Source organism: Panthera onca, chromosome D3 (assembly GCF_046562875.1).
Source record: "Panthera onca isolate mPanOnc1 chromosome D3, mPanOnc1 haplotype 2, whole genome shotgun sequence".
Classification (NCBI taxonomy): domain Eukaryota; kingdom Metazoa; phylum Chordata; class Mammalia; order Carnivora; family Felidae; genus Panthera; species Panthera onca.
This window is the reverse complement of record NC_138350.1, coordinates 4785432-4802028: the sequence shown is the minus strand read 5'-3', so window position 1 is coordinate 4802028 and position 16597 is coordinate 4785432. Positions and strand designations below refer to the sequence as shown.

The window sequence follows — 16597 nt, the reverse complement described above, 5'->3', positions numbered from 1 at the left end:
TTACCTTACTGATAATTTATTGTTTTAGTAATACAATTTAAAGTGACATTTCTCTTTTTTTTCGGGGGGGGGGGCGGGAGGGGCAGCAGGAGAGGGAGAGAGAGAATCTTAGGCAGGCTCCATGCTCAATGCAGAGCCTGACTCAGGCCTTGATCTCACAACAATGAGATCATGACCTGAGCTGAAACTGAGTCGGACACTTAACCGACTGAGCCGCGCAGGTGCCCCTGAAGTGACATTTCTTTTGTGAAGATATAGAAACCTTTAAGGTCTTGGTTAGTTAGAGAGGGGCCTGGGATTTCCCTCTTCCTACAGAAGAGATGTACACACTGACAAATTCCTTATTTGGAGTTGTGCGTGTGCCCATCCAAATCCACCATCGGTGCCACACCCAGACAGCTGCACAGAATGGGGAGTAGAGAGAAGGTGCCTCCTTGATGAGGTGAGCGGAGCCTGGCAGAGGCTGGGAGAAGTGGTGCCCCTCTGGGTCTTGGTGAAGAGCTGGCCTGTTTCTGCAACCTGACTCTAACCTGCTCTCCAGAAGAGCTTCTTGGCTCTCAGAGAGTCTACACAGCACGTCGTGTACGTATGCTTACAGCACTCAGACTTAAAGGGAGAACTCAGGGATTCCATCCTCTTGATGAACTCCATATGAGAGTTTGACCCAGTGAGAGCAGTGGTTCTCATCCGGGTACTCGTGCCCTCAGGGTGGACATCTGGGGTCGTCACAGTGTGGTAAGGGGCACGTCTGGCATCCAGGGGACAGAGGACAGGGACGCTGTGAAACAGCCCGCAGTGGCCGGGACGGCCCTCGCAACAGAAACAGCAGTACCGCAGCTACGAACCCTGGGCTCCAGTCCTTCTGATTGGAGGCAGGCCTTTTTTCTTTGGACTTGAGGTTTCCCGGATTGCCAGTAAACGACGGCGCGTGGATGGAGCTCGCGGGACAGACAAGCCCCAGCCACGGGAGGCGTTCTCCCTGTAATGATGTGCTGACCCTGGAGGGAAAGGCAGCTGCGGCGCAAGCCTACCAGGGCACCTGTGAGAGCCTCTCCCTCGCTTCTGGAGCCCCCGGGGGAGGCGGGTGTGCGCAGAGGCGCTGCTTCCCCAGCTCACCATGCTGGTCAGAATATGCGCGCGTCCTTTCTTTTGCTTGGAAGGGAAGGGCCGCGTGTAAACTCCGATTTGTTTAAGAACATAAGTTCTTCTTTTTAAGTGTAAGATGCTGTGTTGCCCCTACGGATGCTTAAGTGAACCGAGAAGTGAAGGGGGTGAGTGTGAGAGAATTCTGGAACCCCACGTAGGGACCCCAGGATCACGGTTATAAAAGTGAGGTTTCTAGAGACGTTAAATGGATGGATGAAGGTTGACCCAACATGCACTCTCCGTGGGAGTACTTTCATCTAGAACAGCTCGTGAATGTCTAGGAAATTTTGATGATTACAGGCTTTAACATTTCTTGAATGCAACGGAATTCCTGTTTTTAAGGAGACCACTAAATACTTATATAAAGACTGCCAAGAAATTTACAAAATCATGCCAAAACTCCTTATATTTTATGTGTACTAGCACTTTAAGAAAAGCTTTCCAGGCTGGGAAAAATGAAAGAACAGGCTCCACGATCACCAGGAAACACTGTTTATGAAAAGAGCCATAATTTAAACTTTGTTATTTACACAAATGTATTGGAGAAATTACATAAATTAGTGTTGAGCTGGTAAATCTTAAAATGGTTTTCTACTTGGAAAAGGTCTCTTCCAAAGTAAAAACAATTCTGTTAAAAAAAAATCCAACTTTAGAAATAAAATTTAAAGATACAAGTACAAATCAAAAAGCCACCCCTTTTAAAAAAAAGTGTTCCAACATAACACGGAAGACAGCATAAAAGAGATCAGTTATTTAAGTGCCCTCAGGACTCCTGAGGCAAATCCTCTGATAGTTTTGTGAACTTGGGGGTGTAAAGGAAGGGCCTATCTCCCTCGGTGGGGTGCGGGGGGCACACAAAGCATCACACTTCATTTTCTCAACAAAGCAAGGGGGGACACCTGGGATACTCCAATGGATACAACATTACACGTGCTGCTATCGCAGAACTGACCTGTGGGAGTGGGGAGGCACAGACAACCCTACACACATTAATTCATACCAAAAAGTAGGATAGTTGCACAAAGTCCAAATTAAATTGTCCTTCATAAATCCCTTCCAGTTGCCTTGCAAATCAGCTCACGGTCACCAAACCATCATTTAAGAGTAGCTAAATCTAAACATGAGCATACAACTGACAAGTGAACTACGTCTTGAGAAACTAGTATAATTTGCTTTTTAAAAATCTTAGACAATATTACATGTAGGATAACATTATTCAACTTGCATTAGCTAAGCAATGTTTTAAGATGCCATATTTCTTCTGACAAATTCTTAGTCAACAACTGCATTATTCTCTAATGTAAATTATATTTTCTAAAATCCCTACTTCCCTTTGGACTAGAAGACTGCTGAGATAATTGGTTAATACTCTGTATTTACAGAAAGATGTATGGAGAAATTACGATTCAAACAGGAAAAAACCAGACCTTATCACCTCACAATCCCCATGGGTCATCTGCTAGGTCCTTCTGAGCACTTATTCTTAAAGCTCAAATTAAGATGGTAAAACCGACTGATGTATCGTGGACATCTGGTATATTTGATAACATTTACAAACCACGATTTTAAATCTCTACTATACCATCATTTAAATAAACTGTTTGGAATGACTCTGTGTGTCCGATATATTAAAGCACATCAATAAACACTTGCGTACAATTGGGGGGACAAGAAAGTTAGTCTCTGGATGCAATCTGTTTTCAGCAAAGAAGAATCTTTGTTCCTCTCGGCCTCTGCACACTCTGTCCAGAAGACAAAATGTACTGTCCTCACTGGACTATGCAATCCCGCGTGTCTTTCTCACTCTTTTTTTTCTGACTCTCCTTCTGACTACGGACAGTTGTGAAAATAGTGAGGCCTTCTCGCTTCGGGAGGGACTCATTTCTAATGGTGCTTGTGTTACCCTCCACTGGGGGCTGTTTTAGAACCATCTTTCTTCTGGGGAATAATGTGATCCCAGCTATCTGTTGCCAGTCATCTGTTTCACACTGAGCAGTTTCTTCCGGAAGCGCTTCCCCATGCCGTCCCTGTCCCAGACCAGGCTCCCACAGTAAAAGGGCCTCTGGAGTCTGGCAGGGAGGCCTTGCAACCACACCATCCCCCAGAGAGCTCCTTGACAGCTCCAGAGGACTTAGTTGTCTCATCTTGCTCCTGTGCCCCATAGCCTGGTACATACACGGGAGAGGATGCCAGGGATAATTAGACATGAACGGTATGCTCCAAATTTTCCACTGTAGCTCAAGAGTATTTTATGAGCCGTCCTATTTGTCAGGCTCACATTGTAGGGGTGGGAGACAAGAACCATAAATGCAAAGAGGGTGGCTTCTCTACCCCTTTGGGGTGGATGGCATTTGTAAGCATATATTCAAATTCGTTTTGTTCAAATGAAAACGGTTTTAATGTAAACATTTTAGCAATTTCACCAGATGTAGACGATACCCACATACAAAGGCTGTCACAATGACTGCCAAAAGGACTTCTGAAATAGTCTATGTCCAGAAACTTGGCACATTAAGTGTGTCTGTTAACAGGACACCACAATTCACAGGTCAGAGTATAAAAAAATGTTCTATCACGCCCTACACACTCATTCATTCACGATGAAACTGAGAAAAATAATCTGGCAAGATTTTGCAGAAACTGGATGCAAGTGGCTAGATAGATGTCCTACGTATGGATAATGAATATGAGACTTTTAACACACAAAAATCCAGGGCCTTCACCTAAAAAATGGAGTGGGCTCATAAGACTTTGGGTTACCGCCCAAAGGCATAACATTAGTGTGCTAGATGACGCAGGGTCCTACTGGCGGGCAGCGTGGATGAAGGTGCCCACGTGCTTCAGTTGCAGGTGCCGGAAGCCTAGGTGACCAGGTTCACTTATATCGGGGTTCATCAGTCCATGATATCACTTTGGCTTTCCTGTAGAGACTTGGAAGTTCTGCAGGTTACTGCTACCAACCAGGGACGCACAGCAACTCAGCTAGGAAGACAGTGGCTCCACTGTCTAACGCTTTCTAACTGCACTCAATGTTCCTTCAAGGCCAGGGATGGGTAATCTGCTTCCTGGTTGAACTTCAGACATGTGGTGATAACCTGCACAGGAAGGTCTTGGTAGCGTCCCAAACTTCCTTTGAAAGGCACTCTAACCACAGCCTGCTGGTGGGCAGAATTCAGTGCGTTGTTCTAGAATTAGCCAACGATTGCCCCAAACTGCTCTGAGTTCCAACCTACAACCATGGATGAGACCGGAGAACACCTCCACACAGAGCGCATTCAACCCACTTGTCTCCAAAAAGCTCTCATCTCTGGCTTTACTTGTTCCAACTTAGATTTTTATTTTATTTCTTCCTAAAAAAAATAACCTTTGCCTTCAACAAGGTTTGGCTTTGTCTCCGACCCAGGTACTAATACCGTAGCATCGCTAATACTGATAAAACTCCTTCTGTCAAAAACTGACTTGACCGCTTTCTTGACGGGAACGAATTCTACAACTTGAAACCCTATGCAGCACGGAGGCCGAGGAGGATTACATATCCTTTCTCCCTATCAGACAAGACCGTGTTCGTCTCTCCCCTGGTGCAGTGCAATAGGGCATATCAGTGAGCAAGCACCTCACCGCCTCAACTTTCTGGTCTGGTCACCGGGACGGAACCGAAAGATAAAGACGATTCACTGCTGAAGACAAAGACTGACCCTCCTGGAGAAGAACAGGCCATACCTAACAGCCCCTGCTATACACTTGTCTGCGGGAACACAAAAGTGAAAAACCAAACCACCTCTCTCCATCTTTCTTATCAATGTGGAAAACAAAGCATTTCCAAAAACTGGATCAGCTCCCACATGCCACAAGCCACTGGAGAGGAAGTAACACGGTGTCTTTCGCCTGGGTTGACAGGTGTGATGGCCGGGAGAGAGAAGAGTTAAAGGAGCCCTCTTCACTGTCCGGGGTGTGGCCTGAGCCTAACCGCCTCTACTTGCTTATGCTGAGAACACCAGAATAGGAGCGAAGAGAAAAATACGGTGACCTCGGGTTATTGTGTTGCCCGGTGGTGGAACTGTAACTTGGGGAACTAGTGTTTTTATGAATACTCTCTGCATTGCACTAAATAAGTAGCCCTTACAGGGTATAAAGCCACTCACTGCCAGGTGAAATGTGCGATTTCAAGAAAAACAGAATCGTACAGCAATACTTAGGCCACGTTCCATAAGAAATTGGGCTTAAAAGGACATCTCATAAACCCTCTTACCTGTATAGTAAAGGGAAATGGCACAGGGTGAATTTAAAACAGGTTGGGAAGGAAACCCGAAGAGAAGTAGTGGATCTTACGCAGGTCTAAATTTCATATCTCAAGTGTCATCAAGGAGGCAACAAAGAGAACAATTATAGCGGCAGAGTCCCATATGCCTCAAATTCCATTACAAGTGCTCGTCTGTCTTTTTTCTCTCCCTTATTGGCGGCTTTAAGCATCTCAGCCTTGCTCTTTTGTTTGGTCCTAAGCAAAGGAGTTCCACTGCTCAGTGTTGAGAATTGGGCTTGTGGAAGGAATCTCGACAGAAGGAGAAAACATATTCCTACTTCCTTTACAGCTACAGAAGAGCAGACACTTCTCCCTTCAGAAAGTGATTTCTGATAAAGTGGTCAACTGGGAAGAATCACAAAGAGGTGTATCTTACTCTGCCCTCCAAGTGTGGAGACCTGCATGAAATATACAAACTCCCCTGTTTTCTAAGTTCTTAGCTGTGTGAGGCTTCAGCGACTGTGGGGAGGAGCTCTAAAATGCAACCTTTGACCTCTAAAAAGGCTGTTTTCTAACTGGCTGCCTTACTTGATAATTTGTTGTCTTAGTTGTAATATTTAAAGTGGCATCTGTGATTTTTTTTTTTCAAAAGTAGAAAGTAGAAAAAGTACTTTTTTCAAAAGTAGAAAGTAGAAAAAGTACTTTTTTTCAAAAGTAGAAAGTTCTCTGGTTGGCCAGAGAACTTGATATGCTTCTCTTTTCCCTTCACGCATGCTTTCATGCATAAAGCATAGATAAATAACGTATTTCATGTTCAAAGTTCGAGTCTTTGTCTTAAATTATCATACCCAAATTCAGCTGGTGGATAAACAGGCACAAAAAGCATGAGACAAACTCATCTGCTAAGGAAGGAAACTATTTTTAAAAGGTTGTTTTTTTTTTTTTTTTGAAAGGTTAAGCACATGCATACATTAATTCAGAATTGTTTCTCCCTCTAACTTCTTCCTCAACCAGAGAGGTCAGACGCCGGTTTAACTCAATCGGCCTCGTGACCATAACGCTCCACCTAAATCCTGGCGCAGAGAACATTCGCTCGGGTACGCTGGTATTCACAGGAAGCTCTGCTCTGCTCTGCTCCTTGGCCACAGACAGAGTCCTGGCCCCACCAACCCACTTAATATGTGGATCGCTATTGACAACCAATAGCCTCTTCTTTATTATGGGTAGATCATCATCCATATTGTTGATAGATCATCATCCCCAGGATTGGCTTAGCACAAATAGGACACATCTTTTTCTTTTTCAAACACAAAGCTCAAATTCACCTAATCTTTTCAGTACATTCTAATTCTATTTCTCCTCAGCTGTGTTTTACCTTCAGCTGCCAACATATATTTAAAAAACAACACAGACATACTGGAAGAATGTCCAGTGCAACTTCCTGTAGGTGGATATGACTGGATTTTTTTTGCTGTGAAATTTGAGTCATGTTTGAGTAATGAAATAAACATGAACTAAAATGCAGAGCAAGCACAAGAATCAGCCCTTAATCAGTATCTTTTAGAAAAATAATTTCAGCTAAGAAGAAAATCTATTCACCTTCACAACCTGCTGACTCTGACAAGAATGCCTGACATCATCCCGTTTTTTAAAAAGAGCTTTAAAGGAAAAAAAAAAAAAAACAAACCTCTTCTGCTTGTCTTTAGAGAAATGGGTAATTTTCCCTTAATTAAATGTTTGTTATAGAAAATAAAAGCCGAAGGAAGAAATACAAATCACGTATAATTAAAAAGAGTCTTTTAAAAGTCTTCTGAATGTGAGAGCGTCTTATTACCTGTAAAGCCCCACACACAGGCTAAGGAGGACCACAATCACCTCCGATACCAGATTGGCCTCCACCCCAGTAGAACCTTCCAAAGGCTCAGGGACGTTCTGGGGACTCGTTACGCCCACAGCTGCAAAGGCAGCACAAAAACATGAAAAATGAGCCACACAGCCCTTCAATCCACTGCCTCTGGAATCCCCAGACCCCCTGCTCCCCCCCTCCGCCAGGCGGCCTCTCCCACACCCGGTTGGGGAACCAGCTTATGTGGAAACTCTGCGGGGAAGGAGAAGCCCCTTCTTTCCACAGCTGGAGGTTCTAACCATAAGCAACGTTGGCTTTTATGTCCAGGTGAAATCTGTCTTCCTATAAGTACTCCTCAGTCGCTTGTGTACTTGGGAATTACTCTAAATAGAACATACGATCCCTTTGCTGCACGACAGACCTTAAATATCTGAAGACGATTAGGGCACATTCACTTGTCTGCCCAAACCTTTCTGCAGGTTTAAACATCAAAGGTGGAGATGTGAAAATTGATGTCATTAAGGTAGCGCCTACCTAACTGGTCTGGAATGTCAACCCGAGTCCAACATTTAATGCAGCTTCGGCATGTGAAGCCCATAAAGGCACCTAGGCGATGACCTTTAAGGATGTCCAATTCAGTACATATAATTAGTCTTCGTTAAAAAAATGTGTGCCCACTGTGTATCAGGAACTTTTTGACTGACCTTGTTCCGGGCAGAAGAAAAAGGCCTGTATCTTTTCTTGTTAGCAATAGGAGAAAACGCTTTATCAGCATTTCTTAAAAGCATCAACGTTGTTAACATCAGTATTGTCGCGAATGCCCTCTGCCGCTTAAGTAATGGCATGAAAATGAACTTATCCAAGGAATCGCAGATGAAAGAGTTAAGAACCCAAATGATCTTCCGTCGCCAGTAAAGGGATTCATTTGTTTGCTTTTTTATATAAGAATTAACGATATTTTCCAAGAGACCTGTTAGATTGATGTGTTTACATGTACCACAATAAAAATCGGATACACACAAATAACTGTTTTGTACTTTGGACTGTAAACGTAAACTAAACTTACTGAGTAATTATAACATGATGCAGAGAAACAAAACTATTTCATTTTAAGGTGTTTCAGTAGTGTGTGTATATATATGTAGACCCACATATACACACTTGTATAGATCTCACAAGTCTTAAAACCTTTTCCAAAAAATATTTCGTGTAAGATGAACATTTAGCCAAAAGAAATACATAAATTCAAAGCCTCTTTGGGGATAAAAGTCACTTTAAACGTGAGCATCTTTTTCCTTACAATTCAACAGCAAGAAAAATGCGGACAAATTCTTGGCGATGTAAAAAAAAAAAAAAAAAAAAAGCCCCCATTTAATAAAACAATAACAATGCTCTTTATAGAAGTCTCAAACCTAAAAATCTTAAAAGAGAACCCAGCAATTCTAGCTTTAACACTCTTACAGGTAGGTTTCTGGAAATGCGTAATATGATAAAGTACCACGGTCGCGGAGCTTGTGTTTTGCAATGAGACCTATTACTGCAACCTAAATTACGGAGCCCGATTAGATCTCCTCTTAGGTCACCCCACTTTCGTTATTGGAATAGATCATCCTGCTAACTATCAAAGCTTGAAATTAAATAACACAGGTCAGCAGGAACACGTAAGTCAGATCGACTAGAGTCACTCACTGCAGCCGACGGCAGCTCTGTAGTCAAGCCTGGAGCTCTACTGCATATTAGCATTACGCTCAATTTCAGGAATTACAAGCAAATCGTTATTCGGGGTAATCTACAGCCCACGTCAAAGCCCCAGAAAAGGGCTGTAAGGTAGATACTTACGTCAAGGGTTATCAGAAAGAGAGACAATCTAACTCATCGGGGAGGGTCTCTAACGTCCACAGTGTGTTAAAACGCATTAAAAAGGCGATGTGGATTCAGACGGCCTCCTCCCCACAGCCTCCCAGACAAAGCAGGGCCAGGCCCTCGGGCGCTCCCGGTGCACCTGCAATGCGGATCCCTCACCCCACAATCCCACCCCGAGGCCGGCAGGAGCGGCCCCTGGGCCGGCCGCTCCTGCCCCGTCGCACTGGCTCGGGTGCGCGGTGCAGACGGTCCGCAGCCTGGACTGGAGCCCTGGCAAAGGCGTCCCCCTCCCCATAACGGGCTGCAAGACGCCGCAGGCAGCCGGCGCGGGGGTCGCTGCGCTTCATTTCTGCCCTCCTCTCCGCCTTTTCGTGTCTCCCGCACGTCCCCCGGCCCCCCCCCCCCCCGAGTTGTTTCCGCAAGGGGACACCCTTCCCCGTCGGCGAGTCCTGGGGGTGAGACGGGAGGACCCCCTCCCCCTGCAGCGAGGGCTTTTAAAACAGTCTAAATAAATTCCCGTCCGGACAGGTGCCCCCGCCCCCCGCCGGCGCCCGCCGAGCCTCCCCAGAGGTACCGCCAGGTGAGCGGGGCTGCACTCGGTCACACCTCGGGCCCCGCCTCACCTGCGGGCGCGGCCGTCGCGGTCCTTCAGGCGGCTCCCCCCCTCGGCGCGGTCCTCCCGGCGGGCGGCTGCGGGGGCTGGCGGCCCATGGGCGGGGCGGCGGGCGGGGCTGGCTCCCGGCTTCGGCCCTGCCCCGGCCGGGCGGCCGAGGGAGGTCAGTGGGCGCCGCCCGCCGAACGCATCTCGCCGGCTCCCACCCGAGCGCTCGCCGCGGTGCACGCCGGGAGCGGGGGCCGGGGCGGCGAGGCCAGGCCGCGCTGACCGGGCGGACGGCTGAGGCGCCGGCGCGGCGGCGGGTCTGTCTGCGGGGCAGGGCGGGGGCGGCCGCTCGGTAGTCACTTCGCGGGGAGGGGACGATGCCCCGCTCCCCCAGCTGTGGTGGGGCAGGGCACGGGACCGAGGGGCAGGGAGGGTCTGGCCGGCGGGACGCAGGCGCAGAGCTCAGGTGCGGCCGCACTGCGGTTGCCCAGGGTAACGCGGGCCCGGGTGGGGCGGGGAAGGAGGAGCGAGCGGGCGAGCGGGAGCGCGCGCGCAGGGCCGGGGTTGCGGGGGTGGGTACCCGGGACCAGCCTGGGATGGGGGGGGGGGGGGAGGGCGCGCGCGCGGGCGGCCGACGGGGGCGGAGGCGAGGGGGGTTGCCGGGGCGAGGGCCGGACGGCGCGCATGCGTGCGGCCCCCGCTCCCCCGGGGCTCGTCGGCCCCGTGCGTGCGCACGCGCGCTGTCCCCCGGAGGCGTCTGGGTGTGCGGAGCGCGCGCGCGCGGCTCGGAGGCGCACCTGTGAGGTGTCCCTTGAGGAGAGGGAGGGTGGGTGCGCGGAGCCCGCGGCCTGGGGCGCTTCAACCCCTCACTTGGAGTGAGTTGTCGGGCGGCCGGGCTGCAGTCTATTTCTTTTCGGGGACGAGGCGGGGGCGGGGGGCGGAAGGGGAGCGGGCTCCGGCTCGGAGGGAGGATGAGTGGGTTAAAGAAAAGAAAAACAACCCATCACTTAGGACGGGCCTCGGGCCGGGGCCGGCCCCTGGGCGTCGGTAGGAAAGGTCAGAGCGCCCCCACCCCCCACCCCCCGCAACCGGGCGGCGCGGCGGCCACCGGGCAGGCCCCGCGGAGGGCGGCCTGGCCGCGGGGCCTCGGCGGGCCGGCGCGGGCCCCGCGGCGCCGGCAGCGGGGAGCGGGGGGTCACAGATGGCGGCCGGGGTGCGCGGCGAGGGCTGGGCAGCGGCAGGGGCGAGGCCGGGCGGAGGCCCCGCGGGAGCCGGACTCCCGAGCCGGGCTCCATTGTTGTCGGAGCCGAGGGAAGGGGGAGCGAGACCGCTTACGAAGCCCGTGGAGCCGCGCCTTGGAGCCTTTCCAGGCGGGTCCCCGGAGAGGCGGTAATGGCCGCGCCGAGGGCTCGGGGAGCCGGGCTGCGGCGCCGAGAAGCCCGGCTGCGTGGTGTGATGCTGTGTGTGTGTGTGTGTGCGCGTGTGTGTGTTTTTAGAGCGCCCTGCGTCCCAGCAGAGCCGGCCGAGCCCCCCGCCCAGGTGATGAGGAAGCCTTCGCGCCCCCTGCGCAGATCGCCGCTGCCGCTGGACGCCTCCTCCATTGTTTGACCACGACAAGGGCCGGATTCTCACCCAGGTAAAGCGGATGGCCGCGCAGCCGAGCTCCCTCTCGGCTCCCACCTCCGAAGGAATCCTCTCCTCTTTCAGGACTTGACTTCCGTGTGCTCACTGGCCCCTGCTCCTGATTAACTCCGTATCTCCACCTCCCAGACATTTTCCCATCCGGATTCATCTGCCCACATCTCTCTGCCAAGTCACCTCTCATTTCCCTCGAAACTCGGCTCCTTTGTGAGCCCTTCCTTGCCGAACTCTAACGACTCCAATCTCTCTAGGAGGAGCCCGCTCTGTACTCTTTCCCGTTGCTAGTTTGTTTGTTGGTTGTCTTGCTGCAACAAAGGAGACCAGGTACTAAAAAAAAAAAAAATAATAATAATAATAATTTTAAGTTACTGCTTTTTTTTTTTTTTTTTTTTTTTTTTAAACGAGCGTTCTGTGACGTTTAGACAGTTTCTTGTTTGAACAGGATGGGACCGTTTTTTTCGTTTATATTTTTTGGTCTTCTCTTTTAGAGAGGCCCCTACTTCCTTTATGGAGGCATAGCTTTTAGAGCAGAAGAGTGACCTTTCTGTTTAGCCCACAGGTTAATTTAAATTTAAAAAAAAAAAATTTTTTTTTTTTTTTTTTTAAATAAGTAAAGCAATGCATTTTCTTTGTAAAAATGGAAATAACACAGACATGGTCACTACCGGTCCCTGTCTCCAGAGATGATAACTCTTTTATGTTCGGTGTGTATCCTTCTAGATCTTTTCAAATGTGTTTCCGCGTGTGTACTCGTATTATCTTTGTTTTAGCGAGGACTGGTGGACTCTTATCTTCCGGTTTCAGCATCGGGCATGTTAACTCGTTTGTAAGAGCTGCCGCATCACGTTCCGTAGTTTGGGTACACCATAGTTTATTTAGCCGTTTCCCAGATTGATGGCCATTTCAATTTTAACTTTATTTAAAAGAGCTCTTCTGGCGGTGGTTCTCTGGTGCAATGAAATTTTAGCGAAGGGAGCACAGAGCTGCACTAATTACAGAGAGGAGGCCTTTAGGATGGAAGTTCTCTTTGGTTAAGAAATTTACATGTGGGACCTCGGCCCCTCCCCCAGTATAATCATGACTCTACTACTTTCAAGTCTTGTGACCTTGAGGAGGACAGTCACTCTAAGCCTCCGGTTCCTTTTCTATAAATGCTAATACCTGCTGGGTCTGCTCACAGTTCAGTGACATGATGCGTGTGAAAGTCCTTTGCGGGATGTAAACTGGTATGTAAATGCTGATTTTATTAGCTTTTGTGATCCAAAAGGATTTTTTTATTTGCAACGCGGTGTACGTCTTTTTTGACCGGCTGTGTCTGTTCCAGAGATCACCAACTCTGAGTGCTCTTTGTGATTTTTGCTGTAATTTTTTTTATCAAGTACCGTTAACCTGTTAGACTGCTTGAAGAGTATTTGACAGAGCATATTTTTCCTAGTGTTGTACATGCTCTAAGAGATAAGACACATACATTAGTTGACTGTGAATAAAGTATCAGCAAACAACACTACGCAAAACAAAACTTCTTTCCTACTGATACAGATTTGTGTATGTATTTTCCCGTGGCGGCATCAGATTCAGGTTAGCTTTTACGTCCTTGGGGTAAAATGTATTCTAACTGAATTTGCAGGCAGTATCAGAGTTTTAACCGTTTAAATATTGATTCAGTGACGTGGTGGGTATTATTTTAAGATGCGAGAAATACAGTGAGGGGTTTTGTAGGTATTTTTATTTCATTCAGATACGTATGAATGCTTGCAATGTGGCCAGCAAAATCAATTTGTTCCTGTTCTCTTGGAGGTTATAATCTGTGGGGGTGGAGGGAACCAGAGAGTAAACAACCACACAACTGCACGTACAATCACCAGTGGTGGTACCCGTCAGGAAAGTTGGGTAGTACCGGTTACGAGAGAGTGTATATAAAAAGGGGAACACATTTTGGATGGTGGAAAGAAGGCCCGGGAAAGACTTCTTTGCAAAAATAAGATTTGAGCTGAGATCTGAAGGGTGAGTAGGTGTTAGTGTAGAGTGAAGTGGGGGATAATTTTCCAGGCAGGGGAATGGCATGTGGGAAGGCCCTGAAGGGGGAGAGAGCTTTGCCCATTCCAGGAACTGAAAGAATGGCTTGTGGATGGATTCTGGTGGGTGAGGGGGAAGCGTGGCTAGGCAGGGGGCCAGATCATGTAGGGTCTTGTAGGACAGGTTAAGGATGTTTTATTTGATTCTGAGTGAAATGGGAAACCGTTGCAAGGGTTGGGGTTGAAGCAGGGGAATGACATAATCAGATCTGCATTTTTAAACAGCCACTCCAGCTGCTACATGCAGAATGTGGAGGTGGTGGGCAGAGTGGAAGTCCGGGAGACGAGGCTGGCCATTTTAGAAGTCTGTCTGGAAGAGAGGTGATCTTTCCCTTGGAGTTCACAGTGAATTCAAACGGCCACTAAACTATGGGCAAATAGATAGTTTGATTTAAAAAATCCTTATTTCTTATTTTCAAGAAGTAGGCACTTTTTAATGCTAAAGTATACATAGAAATGAAACTAGTTATCCACGTTGTATTTAATAGAAAGGTATTAGAGTCAAATTAAAAATCAGGATATTATTTAACAGCTGTTTATAAGTTTTATCAAAGCAGTAATGCATGGAATAAGAGTGAGGGAAGGATCCAAAATGAAAAGAAGTATTTGTAGATGCTATCAGCTGCAAAAATGAGAATGACAAAAAACTATCAGACAAAAATTGAGGAAGTGACTGGGTACACAATGCATATATAAAATTTATAGCTTTCTGAATACCAAAAATAACCGGGCAGAAACTAAAATGGAAAAGACAAAAAACAACAACAAAAAACCCCAAACAGGCTCTGATCACAATGCAACGAAATAACGTAAAACATGTAAGTACAGCCTTATAAAGATAAGTGCAGTCTACACAGAGGAGACCATAAATATCCTGAAAGATATGAGAGAATGTCTTAAATGAAAAAGTAGGCTGTATTCCTGGATGTGATGTTTAAACATTATAGAACTATCCATTTTGGGATAAACTGGACAGAATAATTATGAGTAATGAGGTGGGACAAGTTCTCTCTGATATTAAATGTGTTATAGAGCCACGTTCTAAACGGTGTCCTGCTGGCTTTATAATATCTGTACGGGTCACTGGAATCTATCCAGCACCCCCCAAATACACATGGGAGTGTATAGTAAATGATAAATCATCATGAATGCCCCCTAAATCATAAAGAAAATGTGAGAGTAGATATTAAACATCTGGAAAAGAGGGTTCTGTATGCTGAGGTGGGCAAAGACTTTGTAATCAATCAAACAGACTTGAACTAGAATCTTTTTTTTTTTTTTTTTTGAAGACTCAAGGATTTTTTTAATGTTTACTTTTGAGAGAGAGATAGCGAGCAGGGGAGGGGCAGAGAGGAGGTGGGGACAGAGGATCCGAAGCTGGTTGTGTGTCGACAGCAGATCTCACGATCATGACCTGAGCTGAAGTTGAACACTTAACCGCGTACCCGACTGAGCCACCCAGGCGCCCCTGAACTAGAATCTTCTAAGTGAAGAAAATATCTGCCGTGCAGGTGTGAGGGAAAGAGGTCTGGATCCTGGTAACTCTGGGCCACTCAGATCTGTTAGTAGTTAAAGATCAGTGGATTAGACTACAAAAAATTTAAAACTTACATAAGAAGAGAAGGAAAACAAAACCCTAGGATTAGAAGCCAAACCACAAAGTAGGAAAATATTTGTGACAAACATAAGTGAAGACTTAATACCTTCAGCATGTAAAGAACTCACATGGATCAATGAGGAAAATAATATAAGTCCACACACAAGTGGTTACAGGATGTGGACAGACAGTTCACTGGATAATTTGTTAAAGATGTGGAAAGATGTGTACTGTCACTAACAATCAAATAGTTTGTCATTAGTCATACAGAAAAGTTAGATTTTATTCTCAAGAGCAACAAAACCAGAAGATGCTTAAAGATAAATGCACAAAAACTTTATGAAGAAAAATCTTTACCTAAGCAACTGAAAAGCTAACCTAAATAAACGGACAAACATTACATGTTATTGGAGGGGAAAGCATCGTTGTAAACACTGAAATACTCTAGAAGTTACACTGTAATTTTAATGTAGTTTCACGTGAAATTCCAGTGAGAATTACTTCTGGACACTTGATAAGTTGCTTCTAAAATTCATCTGGAGGAGTAAATGTTCTAGAATGGCCAAGAAATGTTTTAAATGGAAAAATAGTGATAGAGGATTTGCCATACCAGATATCAAAACATGCTGTAATGCTGCAGTAATATAAATGCTGAGTGCAGGAATAGGCAGGTTGCTACATAGAGCAAAGTAGAATCCAGTAATAGGACCTATTTCTGTATAGGAATTTAGAGTAGAATAAAGTTGGTATTTTGACACGGTTGGGAAATGATTGTTCATTATATTGTGTAAGGATAAGTGACTGTTTGGGAAGAAAGATTTTACTTCCCCATATTCAAAATGAATTTTATGTAAAGAACTAATTCAAGGGGAGCTTGGGTGGTTCAGTCAGTTGAGCATCCCAACTCTTGGTTTCGGCTCAGGTTGTGATCCCAGGGTTGTGGAATCAAATCCTGCATTGGGCTCCATGCTGACTGTGGAGCCTGCTTAGGATTCTCTCCCCATCTCTGCTTCTCTCCCCTGCTTGAGTATGTGCATATATGCGCTCTCTCTAAAACAAACAAACAAAAAAAACTCTCGAGAACAAAAAAACTGTAAAGTTTTTAGAAGAAAATAAAGGGAATTATGTTGGAGGATGTATTATAGAAGATACGATTTGTTTTTTGTAGACATTTAGGCAAGACCAAGACCCAAAATCGTAAGGAAAATTTTAATAAATTTAATCATTATCGAAGTTGATATTTGTGTGTGACAAAAGACATTTACAAGGCGATAGCCTGGGAAAAAAGCTTGTAATGTGTACAGAGAGGTAAAGAGTAACAGAATGAACAATTAAATGATTGGAGCATAGAATAGTTCTCAGAGAAAGGATTTCAGCATCACTTGTGATTAGGGAAATGAAAATTAAAACAACTAGATTGGGGTGCCTGGGTAGCTTTGTTAAGCATCCGACTTTGGCTCAGGTCATGATCTCAGCTGCTCCTGAGTTCAAGGTCCACGTCGGGCTCTGTGCTGACAGCTCAGAGCCTGGAGCCTGCTTGTTTTCTGTATATCCCTCTTTGCCCCTCACCCGTTCCCACACTGTCTCT

General features: G+C 46.5%; 2 protein-coding genes across 8 annotated transcripts in view; one reads left to right on the top strand and one right to left on the bottom strand.

Annotated features, from left to right (window-relative positions):
- CCDC92 (coiled-coil domain containing 92) overlaps positions 1-9832 on the bottom strand; it is a 29715-nt gene extending 19883 nt beyond the window's left edge. The window contains exon 1 of the mRNA XM_060612084.3: positions 9719-9832. The gene's annotated coding sequence lies outside the window, so the exon portion shown is untranslated. The remainder of the gene's footprint in view (positions 1-9718) is intronic.
- Positions 9833-9897: 65 nt separating this feature from the next.
- ZNF664 (zinc finger protein 664) overlaps positions 9898-16597 on the top strand; it is a 44017-nt gene continuing 37317 nt past the window's right edge. For 2 of the 7 annotated variants that reach the window (XM_078435922.2, XM_078435923.2), the window contains exons 1-3: positions 10362-10571; positions 11193-11332; positions 11589-11661. The gene's annotated coding sequence lies outside the window, so the exon portion shown is untranslated. Of the gene's footprint in view, positions 10014-10361; positions 10572-11192; positions 11333-11588; positions 11662-11991; positions 12564-16597 lie in introns of those variants that run through there. The other 5 variants (XM_078435921.2, XM_078435925.2, XM_078435924.2 and 2 more) reach the window with 4 other exon arrangements.